The sequence below is a fragment of the Lutra lutra genome, chromosome 1, assembly GCF_902655055.1.
Source record: "Lutra lutra chromosome 1, mLutLut1.2, whole genome shotgun sequence".
In the NCBI taxonomy this organism is placed as follows: domain Eukaryota; kingdom Metazoa; phylum Chordata; class Mammalia; order Carnivora; family Mustelidae; genus Lutra; species Lutra lutra.
Window position 1 is genome coordinate 55366005 of NC_062278.1, and position 15068 is coordinate 55381072.

At 39.4% G+C, this 15068-nt stretch overlaps 1 long non-coding RNA gene across 1 annotated transcript in view; it reads right to left on the reverse strand.

The window, feature by feature from the left end:
* The window catches only part of LOC125096717 (uncharacterized), a 74344-nt gene that overhangs the window by 42236 nt on the left and 17040 nt on the right, over positions 1 to 15068 (reverse strand). The window lies entirely within an intron of this gene.

Below are 15068 nucleotides of genomic sequence, written 5' to 3' on the forward strand. Positions count from 1 at the left end.
CACTTATACATAGATTTTTTTTTTCAATAAATACTGTAAATATATTTTCTCTTCCTTATGATATTCTTAAGAATATTTTGTTTTCCTTAGCTTACTTTATTGTAAGAACTTACTTCATTGCAATATGCCTGCTTTATTGTAAGTATATAATACATATATGAAATAGGTGTTAATAGACTGTTTATTTTATCAGTAAAGCTTCCAATCAACAGGAGGCTATTAGTCTAAGTTATCTTTTGGGGGAGTCAAAAGTTGTACATGAATTTTCAACATGCATGGGGTTGGCACCCCTTAGCTCCACATTGTTCAAAGGTCAACTGTATAAGCACTTAACATTACAAATTTGTAACATTAACATTACTATGTTAGCTGCATTCCACAAATTTTTGTCTTAATTTAACTTTTTAATTTGTTAATAATTTCAAGTTAGCAGAAAACCTGCACAAATAAGCATAGTATCAAGACACATGCATATCCAATGCACATACTATTAATATTTTACTCCATTTATTTTATCATTTGCTGTCCATCTCTCTTCATAATAGTATTTTTTAATTTCAGTAGAGTTAACATAGAGTGTTATATTAGTTTCAAGTGTATAATATAGTGATTCAACATACTATACATTCATTACTCAGTGCTTATCACAATAAGTGTGCTTTTTTTTTTAAGATTTTATTTATATACTTCACAGAGAGAGATCACAAGTAGGCAGAGAGACAGGCGGGGGGGGGGGGGAAGCAGGCTCCCCGCTGAGCAGAGAGCCCGATGTGGGGCTCAATACCAGGACCCTGGGATCATGACCCGAGCCGAAGGCAGAGGCTTTAACCTGCTGAGCCACCCAGGCACCCCAATAAGTGTGCTCTTAATACCTTTCACCACCTCCTCTCTGGTCACCACCAGTTCTCTGTATTTAAGAATCTGGTTTTTGTTTGTCTTTTTCTTTGTTCATTTGTTTTGTTTCTTAAATTCTACATATGAGTGGAATCATATGGTATTTGTCTTTCTCTGACTGACTTATTCACTTAGCATTATATTCTCCAGATCCATCCATTTTGTTGCAAATGTCAAGATTGTCTTCTTTTTATGACTGAATAATATTCCATTGTCTGTATAAACCACTTCTTTATCCATTCATCTATTGACTCTTGGGCTGCTTCCTTATCTTAGCTATTGTAAATACTGCTGCAATAAACACAGGGGTGCATACATCTTTTCGTGTTTTTTATTCCTTGGGGGAAATAACCAGTAATGGAGTTACTGGATTGTATGGTAATTCAATTTTTAATTTTTTGAGGAAGCTCCATATTGTTTTCCAAGATGGCTATGCCATTTTGCATTCCCACCAACAGTGCATGAGTGTTCCTGTTTTCCCACATCCTTACTAACACTTGTTTCTTGTGGTCTTGATTTTAACCATTCTGACAGGTGTAGGTGATATATCATTGTTTTGATTTGCATTTCCCTGATGATCAGTGTTAAACACTTTTTCACGCGTCTGTTGGCCATCTACAAGTCTTATGAAATGTCTGTTCATGCCTTCTGCACATTTTTAATTGGATTATTATTATTTTGTGTGTGTGCATGTTGAGTTGTGTACGTTTTTTTATATATTTTGGATCCTAACCCCTTATCGGGTACACTGTTTGCAAATACCTTCTCCCATTCAGTAGGCTGTATTTTTGTTTTGTTGGTTGTTTCCTTTGCTGTGCAGAAGCTTTTTATTTTGATGTAGGCCTAATAGTTTATTTTTACTTTTGTTTCCCTTGTCTTAGGAGACATGTCTAGAAAAAAGTTGCTATGATCAATGTCAGAGAAATCACTGCCCATGTTCTCTTCTAGGGAGTTTTATGGTTTCAGGTGTCACATTCAGTTAACTATATAAGCACTTAACATTACAAATTATCCTCTAAGTACAGTGTTAGCTGCATTACACAAATTTTGATAGACTGCATTTTCTTTAAGTTAGAAGTATTTTCTAATTTCTTCTGGCTTACTTAAAACTATGGCTCGTTCTTAAAACTGTGGATTATTTACAAATGCACCGCTTAATATCATAATTACTCTACAGATATGGACCCAACAATTTTTCTCCTCTCCATACATGCTCACATCAAAAGAGAGAGATTATTTATCTTCCCTCTGAATCCACACTGGCCTTGTTAACTGGCTTTGATCAACAGAATGCAGCAGAAGTTATACTGTGCTAGTTCAATGTTGAATCAACCTAATCTGTAGTTGAGCTGATTTGTTTTGTTTGAGCTGTTTAGATTTGTTTCAGCTTTACGTAAATTCTAGTAACCAATGGCTTCCAATATTTTAATGGCAGGATCAGGAATTATGATTTGAACACCAGTAATGCTTCAAAAGTTTCTCTATGCTTTATAATCTACCCATCAGCTTTTAAGACCTCTGTGGAGTCCCTTTGCTCTGTCCTAAACTCTGAACATCTTTCTCCAGCTCACTGTCCTGCCCCTAGTCTTCAGTGGACCACTGCCTCACAATTAGTAAATTCCTGGTGTACCAGAGGGATTTCCCTCAGCTCTCCTGCTCTGCCTCCAGCCTTTAGTGCACTACAGCGACACGCATTTGATTTCTCCTAAACCCTAAGAAGCTGTTGTGTGCCTCAAGGTAATTTTAGCTCCCCATATGCCCCCACCTTCAGCATGCTGTCTCTGTACTCTCAATAGGCCAGAATTGGAAGGCAGGTATGGCTTTGCTTTCTGACTAGGGCTTCTTTGGGTTTAATCCAACAAACAAACCAGAATGCTTTGTTAAATATTTATTAAAATTTCACCTGGTTTCATTTTACCCAGTTTAAGTTGGGTGGATACCTCCTTTGCCATTCCCCAAGGGAAAAAACAGCCTTGAGGAAGGATTGATCCCTTTCTAGAATTTAATTCACTTATGATTAATTAGCTCTTTGCTATTAGAATTTATCTGGTTGTTCTCACAGTGGAAACAATAGTCTTTTGCAACTTTCTACTCAAAACAGGAAGCAGAAGTCCTTGAACTTAAACATATTAAGATCCATACCTTTTCACTCAACAGATTACCAATCATTAATGAACTCTCAGTACCTCCTCAAACTTCTTTCCCATTTACTAGCTATACAACTAGAGTGATTGATGCCTTCCTCCTGTTAAGGTTCATAAGCCAATATTCACAAGGGCAGATCAGCAACCTCACTGCTTTGTCTACCAGTCTCTGGTTGTATGCACAGGGATGAAGGTGGAAGATTTAGGGTTAGAGTCTGTTTATGGGATTAGCCTGGCTGACCATACATTAATATACTAACAGTTCCCCACATCACAAAAACTTTTCCTGATACCTAACATATTGCTTCTATTTATAGGATTAATCTTATTTGTTTTCCCATCTGACATTTCAATGAAATTAGGATCATACCCTGGGCTCCATTCTACATGGCCAGAATAATGATGCAACCTAAATTTTGCCAGCCACCCAGAGTCTTCCACCTGTCATCTCCATATGTACTATCCACTAACCAGCACCCTGCTATTGTAAAGAATGGATCTCCTGCAAACATAATACTGTGCTCACCTAATTAAGCATTACCCACCCATATTTTCCTCCAAGATTTTATACAGAACTTGTGAGATTTTATTATTACTATCTTCCAAGCATAGTGTGTGGCACCAAGCATTCATTCAATAAACATTATTATTTAATTAGAGATATTATTGACTAAAATTTCTATCTATATCAAAGGTTAAGTGGGCATGGCAGACAGATGAAAGAACACAGTTCAGGGATGAGTCTTACCACCAATAATTAGGATTGGCTTCACAACAAAACCAATTATCCTAGTAATAGTCAAAAGTAGATTCCCTTTCTCTGTATACTTCTCCAACGCATGGTTCAATGGTTAAATTTCTGGTTTGAAATATAATGTTTAGAATTCAGATGTGAAACTGGGTGAGGTGAGATGATTCTACACGCAAGTAATGTCAACTATCAAGAGCTACGCTCAGCTGAGCTGCGCTGCCAGATGTCAGATTAAATGGTACTGTCAATTAAGATGAGAAGCCAAAATGAAAATGGTCAAGCCTTTAATCATTTACTGTGATAGTATAAGCAAGAAGTCAAATAGGATTTAAGTGCCAGTTCCCTCACTATTCCATTTTTTCCCCATGGATCACCACTGAGTCGCTGTCAGGTGGATCAACCCAGATGTGGGGAATTATCTCACTGCCAAAATGATCCCAAATAAAAAGTTCCTGAAATTTTAAGAACCTAGAGGCCAGAAGGAGAAAGAGTGGGAAGGGTTAGAAATGGAAAAGTACCAAGAACTGGGTCAGAATGGAGAATATTGTCTTCAAGGCTTTCTTTCCTCCTCTGGATAAAGGGATCTTAGCAGAGGCACTGGGAGAACAGTTCTGCCAAAGTCCCCCAGTAAAGAAGCCCCTGAATGTAGGGACCTGGGCTAGGAAGCCAGAAATGCATGAGAGCATGGCAGCTAGCCAGGCACTGGAGTCCGTGACCGGAACTCCTTTCAGAGACTACAATGCATTGGCTGTGCACCAAGCCTGGTTATGGGGAGGGTAGCCTTCCCTTAGAGTCTTTGTTCTTTCCTGTGATCAGGTCTAAAAAAAAATCACACCACAGATTTTTGCCTGGGAGCAGCATTCTTCATCATCTACCAGCAATAAAGAGGAACTAAGGTGGAACTAAAGTGGACAGTAACCTAGAAACTCTACAGGCCCACTCAGTTACATAGCCCTGAGGGCCTGGTCTCCTGTCAGAGGCTGGAGGTGATTCAGGGCTTAGAAAAGTTCTTTTCTGGGGTACCTGGGTGGCTCAGTCAGTTAAGTGTCCAACTCTTGATTTCAGTTTAGGTCATGATCTCAGGGTCCTAGGAATCAAGCCCCAGGGTGGGCTCCCTGCTCAGCGGAGAATCTGCTTGTCTCCATTTCCATCTGCCCCTCCCATAGTTCCCTCTCTCTCTCTCTTTCCTTCTGGAATAAATAGAAAGAAAGAAAGAAAGAAAGAAAGAAAGAAAGAAAGAAAGAAAGAAAGAAAGAAAGAAAGAAAGAAAGAAAGAGAAAAAGGAGGAGGGAGGGAGCAAGGAAGGGGAAGGTAGGGAGGGAGGGAAGGGGAAGGGAGGGAAGAAGAAGAGGAAGGGAGGGAGGAAAGGCGGGGGAGGAAAGGGAGTTCTTTTCTAAGTAAGTACCTGTGGCATTCTGTCCTGTCTAAAGAAACTGAGTCTTGTGGCCCACTGCATACATATGCAAGAACTAACCAGGGGAAAGGGAGAAATTCTGAGATGGTTTATGAAATTATCTAAAAAGCAGCAAGATCTTTGAGATTAAAAGCACTGGTATTATTAGGATTCTCACATGAAATTAGAATTAAAACCTAGAGACATCTTCATTATAACCATTATCACTTCATACTTTGTATCCATGGATATTAAATACTATAAACTCGAATAGCAGCTTCAAAAGATATAGCTCCTGTCCTGAGACAACTTACATTTTACAGATGTGTTTAGGTCTTGGGCTTGGGGGTTAGAGGGGAGCCCTGAGAGAATACAACTATGCAGGTTAATGTAAACAATAATAAAGGAAACGAAGCAAGCAAGCATGAGTCCCCATTAAAGGCAGTCTCAAATAAAGGTTTAGTTTCTTTTAAAGACACAATAGGCATTCTTTTACTATGACATATACACAGATTCTGGACAGTCGATCTTTATTAGTTTTGTTTGATATATCAAAAAAGGTATAGAGTGGTTTATAATATCAGCCTTGAACAGCGATTCTGGATAATGTATGAAGTACTTGAGACAGTAAATCACATTTTAATGGGATTTGTAATGAAAATGCCATGGAAGGATAATAGTCTAAGGGTCTCTGTCATACTATGTGACTAACAGTAGTAATTGTCGGTGATTATTTCTAGAGTCAATGCCCTATAAAAGCATGACATGCAGAAAAAAGTGTGCAATCCTGACATTAGCCTTGGTAATAGGCTGGTATCCAATACTGTGTGCCTGGCAGAGGTAAGAGCAGGTATATGAATATTTAGATAGGAAACAGAGGAAATCATTCCAATTTCTAAGACATTTTTTCCTGAGTTTCTTTTCAGAAATAAATACTAAAGCTCTACTGTCTGTCCAAATACCTAGTTGCTGCCTGTAGGGGAGGAGGGAGAACATTGCCTTGAAAATGACCACCATAGAATGCAAGTTGGTACAGCCACTTTGGAAAACAGTGTGGAGATTCCTTAAGAAATTAAAAATAGAGCTACCCCTATGACCCTAAAATTGTACTACTGGGTATTTACCCCAAAGATAGAGACGTAGTGAAAAGAAGGGCCATTTGTACCCCAATGTTCATAGCAGCAGTGGCCTCAGTCGCCAAACTGTGGAAAGAACAAAGATGCCCTTCAACAGACGACTGGATAAAGAAGATATGGTCCATACTATGGAGTATTATGCCTCCATCAGAAAGGATGAATACCCAACTTTTGTACCAACATGGACGGGACTGGAGGAGATTATGCTGAGTGAAATAAGTCAAGCAGAGAGAATCAATTATCATATGGTTTCACTTACTTGTGGAGCATAAGGAATAACACGGAGAGTACTGGGAGATGGAGAGGAGAAGTGAGTTGGGGGAAATTGGAGGAGGAGATGAACCATGAGAGACTGTGGACTCTGAGAAATAAACTGAGGGTTTTGGAGGGGAGGGGAGTGGGAGGTTGGGTGATCCTGGTGGTGGGTATTAAGGTAGGCATGTATTGCATGGAGCACTGATTGTGGTCCATAAACAATGAATTTTGGAAAACTGAAAAAAAGTAAATTAAATTAAATTTTAGAAAAAAAAGAAAGAAAATGACCACCATGGAAAGTCATGGAAGTTAGGCTTGGCAAGAAACTTTTTTTTTTTTTTTTTTAGCTTTTCTGTTTTTAACCAAAGGAAAGTTTATTTTTCTGATGGTTTTATGGGCAATATTTTCTGCAAATATCATCTACGGCCCTGGCTTTCATTTTATAATCATTAGAAACCATTCTCACTTCATTTCACAATCATCAAAAAATGTAAGGTGTCTTTTGGATCTACTATAAGGGTTCCCACTGAACTGGTAAGTTCTAAATGAGTCTCTAGTAGTATCTCATTAGGTCAGTGAAGTTATTAAATAGATGACCTTTAGACTGAAACAAAGAGCCAGGGCATTACAAATCCCACTTGGATTAAAGTTTCCAAGAAAGCATTAGTTAACCCATCCCTGAGTATCATCCTTGCTGAAGAAAGCTCACAGCTGTTGATTCTATCACAGCTGATTTTAAGGCCAACATTGAAATATTCAAAAATTGAAATGATTGGCCTCATTTCAATTTCTTGAAATTCAAAAATTTCAAGAAAAAAAATGCAAACAACTCAATATTAGAGACAATACTATTTATTAGGTAATCCAAGTGAATTCTTATTTTACTCTTAGTATCACTGAATAAGACTAGGTATTACAGAAGAGGATAGTCCTAGCAGTCATCTTGCCAGTGTATATATAAGCTATAAACACTAAATTTTTCATAAAGCTTAAATATTCAGCTTAGTAATTACAGTAATTGCATTGTTCACTCAAAGGAAAATTTCCATTAATTTATCTTTCCATGTGTATTTGCCCTCCTTTTGTGCCACAGTTCTGCAGTGAGAACTCTTTGAAATAGCACAACGCCTAAATACTGGAAATAAGAATGAAATTCTGGTCACTATTTCTCATTTTGTTATTTTCCCCATGTATTCTAGATATTCACTTTAATGTTCTTTTTTTTTACCAGAGCCCTTTGAGAGCAAAAGGCAGTCTCTCATTTCCCAGCATTTAATCACAGTTTGTTAAATGTTAAATCATCTTCCTATCCTAAATATTTGTTGTGTCCTAAACATAATTTAAAAATTCCATTTTATCTTATTATGAAGCTGACATTTTCAACATTTATTTTGAATCAACTATAAATTCTAAAATCACAATCTCATAGAGCAAATGAGACATGTATATGGTTTATTAGAATACAAAGTCAGCAAGCGTTTTTAGGAAAATCCAAAGTCCTTCCTAGTTCTAAGGTAAGAAAGCTCCAAACTGGTTGAGGAGCTCAGGATAAGCTCACTAAGAGCACTGAATTTGAGACAGGACTTGGAAACGAATTCAATTTCAATGCAATACTCTCTATTTACTTCATTTTTCTTATTTTATATGATAAAAAGATTCAAACATCCTATCAAGATACACAAAACAGGAAAGCAGGATCCACAGGTTTTACTTGGCCCTCTGTGAATATACAGCATTCATTAAAATTGTATACAGTTGATTCTATTTTTCACATAGCAATATCAGAAGATGAAGAGATTATGTTCATAATTATTGGGAAACAGCTACTACAAACAAAAAGGTATTACCTTTAGCCAAATATGCACTCTGTTGGTTGACTTGTTAGTTTTCAAGGAACATCCTGTTAATCTTTTATTGATTCCATTATTCCCAGAAAGAGAAATCTCTGACTAAAAGCACATCTTACTGAGATGAGCCTGAAACAGAAAGATTTGCATGATTGGCCTCATCAAGACCTGCACACTAGCCACAGGCCAGTGGAAATCTATCACAATAATGCTGCCTCCCCTAGTTTCTATTTTCCAGTCTCACAAAACTCCAGAGTTACTGACAATAGCATTTATTGCAGCAAATTTAACATGCCCTTTAAACTCTCACAAGTCAGATGTACAGTACATGATACAAACAAAATACACACTAAACATGTATTTACCTCATCCCAGAATGTCATATCCACTTTAAATATAATACCTCAGGGTTCCTAAGAAGACAATATCACGCCTTATCTTCCCCACATCTTAGTTGAATAATCTCAACAGGGACATTTTTCAGCACGAAAGTGTTCTGAGTGTCAGCTATGGTGCCAAGACTTGAAAATACAGCATGAACCAAAGAAGCAGAAAACCCCCTCTTCCCAATCACACTCCAATGGGGGGAGTGACAGCAATCCATGTGCCTCAGGGAGGGTGCACACCAGGTGTGGGAATACAGCCCATTGGAAGGTATGAGGAGCTGCAGAGAAAGAAGCCTGAGCCACGTCAGCAGGCAGGTGTGTTATGGCCTAGACAGGGCACAGGGCTCTCAGTAGCAGGCTCCCTGTGTCACCGGACTGCAGAAAGTGAGCGAATGGGCCTGGAACCCTGGGGAAGAGCACTCTGGTCAGAGCCGCACACATGGCAATGTAGACAGAAAAGCAGGGCAGGCAGGTGGCCAGGGTCAAGTGAGAAGACTGGGTTGGGGAGGGAGGAAATGGGGTCAGAGAGGAAGAAACCGATTTCACCGCCCACTCATATTTGTATTTTGTTCTTTTTCATGTACAGTCTCACTAGCTTTATATTCTTCCAGGCTCTCTTTGCTCTTTTCATTGTTCTCCTTCCTGAGTACAGAGTTTAATTAATCTGCAGTGACTATGAAAAGATCTGAACACACCCAGTGTGAGGGCAGAATTGGTGATGAGCTGGACGGAAACCATTGATTTATTCCAACTCTGCTTAAGCTTTGGGCAATGGGCTGCTCCCTTTTCATGAGGTCCTTTCAAACCTCTGCCTCCTAGGTCCTCCCAGCCTTCAGCTAGTCGTTCAGGTTTTGCAATCCAAGAATATGCTTTCCAACATGTGATGGCCCTGCATCTTTGGAAACCAGCCAGACTAATCCAGGAAGGAGAAAAGACCTACTTCTTGCACAGTGTATACTTCAAAGAGGGGCTGGCGCAGAGCGAAATGGAGGGGGAATTCAGAGTCCTCACTAGGATGGTGACTCTGCTCTCTGAAAAGGAGCCACTGGCTACAAATCATCAGAATCCTGCTCTTCTGCTCCCTGTCGAGGGACACCTCTATTCCATTACCCGCACCGGATGGTGAGCCGGAATGGTGAAGGCAACAGGGAAAACAGTCAGAAATCCACCTGCCCAAATGCCACAAATTCTATGTAAAAGAGAGATAGGAGATTTTTAAATAAATTTTAACATGGATAGAAATGCAAATTTGGGGGTGCCTTGGTGGCTCAATCAGGTAAGCAGCTGCCTTCAGCTCAAGTCATGACCCCAGGGTCCTGGGATGGAGTCCACTGTCTGGCTCCCTGCTCAGCCCGGAGCCTGCCTCTGCCTCGGCTTACTGCTCCCCATTTGTGTACTCGCTCGCTCTCTCTGTGTCAAATAAATAAATAAAAATCTTTTTTTAAAAAAGGAGGAGTAAAAATAAAAAGTATTATATAATAGACATTTGGAGGGCTTCCTTAAATAAGATTCAAATGCTTAAAATGGTTAAGCATTTTAAAATTTAAGAATTTCAAAATTAAAAATTTCAAATTTGTAATCATAAAAGGCTCTGTTAACAAAGTTAGAAAACAAACAACAGATTAGGAGAAAACACCTGCAATGTAAGTAGCAGAAAGATTAGGAATCAGAATACTTATGAAAAACTACCAATCCAACCACTCATAAAAATGGTTAAGGGGCGAGAAACAGGAATAGATCACAGAAACGGAACTGAACTGCAGAGATTTCAACTTCTAGTAATTAGGGAAATATAACAAGATACAAATTTTTAGTTCTATTAACTAGCAAAATTCAGAAGGCTTGATACTATTCAATTGTGGCAAGGCTGTGGAGAAATGGACAAAGCTTTTAAAGGATAATTTGATAGCATCTATCAAAATATAAAATGTGCCTCTTCCTTGACCCAGAAATTAAATTTACAGTTTGTTTTTTTTTTAAATCTAAAGTGATGTTAGTATAAGGAGGAAAGAGTCACATGTAAGGATGGGGGTATTAGGAGACGAACCATGAGAGACTGTGGCCTCTGAGAAACAAACTGAGGATTTTAGAGGAGAGGGCAGTGGGGGGATGGGTTGCCCCAGTGGTGGGTATTAAGGAGGTTACCTACTGCATAGAGCACTGTATGTTACACGTAAAAAATGAATCTTGGAACAATACATCAGAAACTAATGACATACTGTATGGCGACTAACATAATTTTTTTTAAAAAGATTTTTCAAAAAGGAGTCACACGTAAAGATGCAGTTTTGCTTCTAATGGTAATAAAATGGAATATTCTAAATGTCTATCAACAGAAGCATAGATAAACTGTGGCAGAACCCATACTCTGGATACCATACAGCAGTTTTTTTAAAATTAAGGAAATCTTTTTATACCCAGGGTTTTCAACTGAGAGCAATTTTGCCCACCAGGAGACATTTGGCAATGAATGGGACATTTCTGGTTGGCACCACTGGCAGAGGGGGAAGTGTTAGTGGCATCTAGTGAGCAGAGCCAGGGATGCTGCTAAACATTCTACCATACACAAGACACCTAGCCTCCAGACAAAGAATCATATAGTCCCAAATACCTACAGTGCCAAGGTTAAGAAACTTTGCCTTATATTAGCCATAGAAAGAATTCCAAGTCATCACGTTAAGTGGGAAAAAAAAAGAAAGCCAAACAACAATGCATATAGTATTATACCACCTTGAAAGAACAAAATATAAATTTAGAACTCTGTACATTATATCTGTGTATAAATATTTATCTGGAAGAGGAGATATTAAGACAGTAACAGTGTTTGACTTCAAGGGGGGAGGAAATTAAATATAAAATAAAGAAGGCAACAACGTTTTATGTTTTCTATACAGTTTAAAATTTTCTCACCAAGCACATTTTAAGGTACTATCTGTGTAATTCAAAGAATAAAATTAAAAATGCAGGGGCAATATCCCATTCATTCTAAGAGCACTGAATAAAGTTCTCACTTTCTCTCCCAAGTTTTAGAATCTCTAACAAACCATCCCCTATTCTAGTGTTTTACAGTCTGAAAAGCAGTAATGGTATTAACATTTGTTTTAGTAATGGTTATGATTTAAAAGTATTTTGAATTCCGTAGAATACATTTGCTCCAACAAGCTGCACTGTGTTCAGCCCAAAATTCATTTGTTGAAGTCCCAACTCCCATTCCCTCAGAACAGGTCTTTGAAGAGGGAATTAATTTAAAATGAGGCCATTAAGGTAGTACCCTCATCCCACATGCCTGGTGTCCTTATAAGAAGAGAAAGAAACACCAGGGATGCTGTACACAGAGGAAAAACCCTGTGAAAACACAGGGAGAAGGGAGCCATGTGCAAGCTAAGGACAGAGGCATCAGAAGAAACCAAACCTGTAGATACCTTGATCTTGGACTTTCTAGCCTCTAGAATTGGGAGAAGATCAACTTCTATTGTTGAAGCCACCCAAGTCCCTAGCAAACTAATGCTGTTGCTGTATAAAGAATACCTCAAAAATAAAATTATCTATTGGTTCCTATCCCATTCTCACTAAGAACAGTTAAAGGTAAGAAGCAAACAAAAGTTATTGAGCTGGTTTCATTTCTCAACTGAGAAAAATACAATGAACGAAAGCAAATTCATACTTTTAGATGGCAACAGGGCTGCATTCCTGATTGCTAACCCTACGAAATAGATTGTCAAAAATTTCTGTGATGGACCGTCCTTCCATGCCCTGTGTTCCTTTTCCTCTCCCTACCAATGACCTGCTAACATCCATACCACTGGCTGTACTTCTGCACTCACAGATGCCACAGGAAAGCACACAGCACACAGCAAAAGTGCAAGAACTGGGATCGGACATGACTTTGACTCAAGATGACAGGGAACTGACCACTTCTTTTTTTCCCCTTTTTATTTACCATGTATACATGGCTCCTTCGTCATGGGATAAATAAGAGGGAAAGAGCGGTGGGAATCAAAGGTTACAAAGACCTACGGATCTGATTCTGGCATCAGATCGAAGGGCAAGAGAAATACCCTAGATTGGCTAAAATGGAAGCCAGGTGCCATGGGGAACCCTGGAAGACCACCCCTCCAACCAGCCTTGCCAATGCTGGGCAACTGTGGAGGAATAAAATGGCAGGCTTTGACCAAGAGAGGGCCTGATGTAGTATCCCACATCCTCTGTGGCCTCGGTGTGACATGTAAGTAATCCAGAAGCTTCCTCTGTCCCAGAGAGAACAGCAGATGCTGGAGAGCTCACCTGCTGGGGTAGCACAGTGAGATAAGTGATCCTGAGGAAGGAAGCCAAAGGGCCAACTATCACGCTGGGGTAAGTGGGAGTCATTACCATGCGTAATCAGAGCATCAGAAATGTACAGGTGGGGGCACCTGGATGGCTTCAATGGTTAAGAGTCAACCTTCAGCTCAGGTCCTGATCTCAGGGTCCTGGGATTGAGCCCCATGTGGACTACCAGCTCTGCGTGAAGTCTGCTCCTCCCTCTCCTTCTGTCTCTCCCCCTGTTCATGCTCTCTCTCTCTTTCTGTATCTCTCTTTCTCAAATGAATAAGTAAAATCTTGAGAAGAGAACAGAAGAGGAGAAGGAGAAGGAAGGGAAGGGAAGGGAAGGGAAAGGAAGGGAAGGGAAGGGGAGGGGAGGGGAGGGGAGGGGAAGGGAGGGGAGAGAAGAGGAGAGGAGAGGAGAGAAGGAAAGGAAAAGGAAAGAAAAGAAAAAAGAGCTGGTAGAGAACGGAGAAATGCTCAGGAAACTCCCAACCATTTAGAGCCCACTGTACTACTGTGCTAAGAAAACAGGAGCAAACATGTTAGTGACAGAGGCAGAGAGGCAGACATCTCCGCCCACACACAAGCAGAACAAGACACCCTCCCCCAGAGGCCTGGCTGGACCAGGGCTTCCTCCTGCCCCAAGTCTGGTACTTCCCACCCACTGCAGTGAGAACACTTAGTCTCCTCCTGCACCGACCTGCCTTCCTGAGAAGGAAGAGATGGAAGTGGTACCACCTGAAAGGAAAGAAACAGCCCTGACAGTGAGGTTGAGCTTTGAACAGATGGAATATTTATCTAAAAGAGGCTGTTGTAGCCAGAAGAGACTTAATTATCACTAATGATCAAGGTTAAGTTTTCATCTCACTAGCAAAAGGGGGTCATAGTGCCTGATAAAATCAGTTACAGAAAAATCTCAAAGCTTTATTCCCCTCATGAGTTGAGCTGCACATTTCTACTTTCTCTTCTCACGTTTTAGACATTTCTTAATAAATAAAGCAGCCTACTGAAAAGACCTCTTTATAAAATGATGGATGTGTGCGGCATCCTGGCCACAGGTGCGTGGCTGAGAATTACAGTGCGCATGTGCGCTGCAGTCCCAGGGAGTCATCCCCCTGCACAGGCTGAGGGCAGAGGGACTCTGGCAGGGAAGGACAGAAAAGGAAAGACCTAGGCATCCACATTCCAAGAGGAATCTCTGAACCTTAGCTTATAGACCAACACTGACAAACACTGGTTTGTTGTCTTGACTGCTTTAAGAGAAGTGTAGAGAATGTACAAAAGAGGACACAAGAAAGGTTTCCCCCTTCCTTACTAAAATAACTATGTATTTCCAATGCACCCTTCAATATTTCAAGGGTTAACGAGGCATCTTGCTTGACGAGCATGCTCCTAATTTCCTTTTGAATACGTCATTATTGCTGTAAGTAGATGCAGATGCTTAAATTAATTTTATTATAAACGCCTCAAGGTATTTTTAGGAAAAATGCACAGAGCTTTTAAAAATCCAATAAATTATATAGAACCTTCATTTACTTTGCATTATACCTTCAATTGAGGAAAGACATAAAGTGTTCTTAAATTTAGATCTTGCTTTATCATCAATATAATAAGTATTTGACTTACTAAAGTAGACAAGACACACTCTTGGTATGTTATTTACATGCTAACAATCCCTCATTAGTTGGAAAAATAATTACATATTGACAAAATTGATAAAAAGCTTATAAACTATCTTATTAATCTGTACATAATGATAATTTGTAGGCATATTAGGTTAAGCAAACACCAATAGAAATGAAAGTTTTTCTGGAACCATTCTATCAAAATGTCTATACACCCATTCTTCCCTCTAGGCACAAATTCCCTGCTGCAATTGTCAGCACAAATTTCCTCAATTCAGTTAATTATGCCCAATAACACTTCAGGGAGATTAAATAAGTATTTCATAAAGATA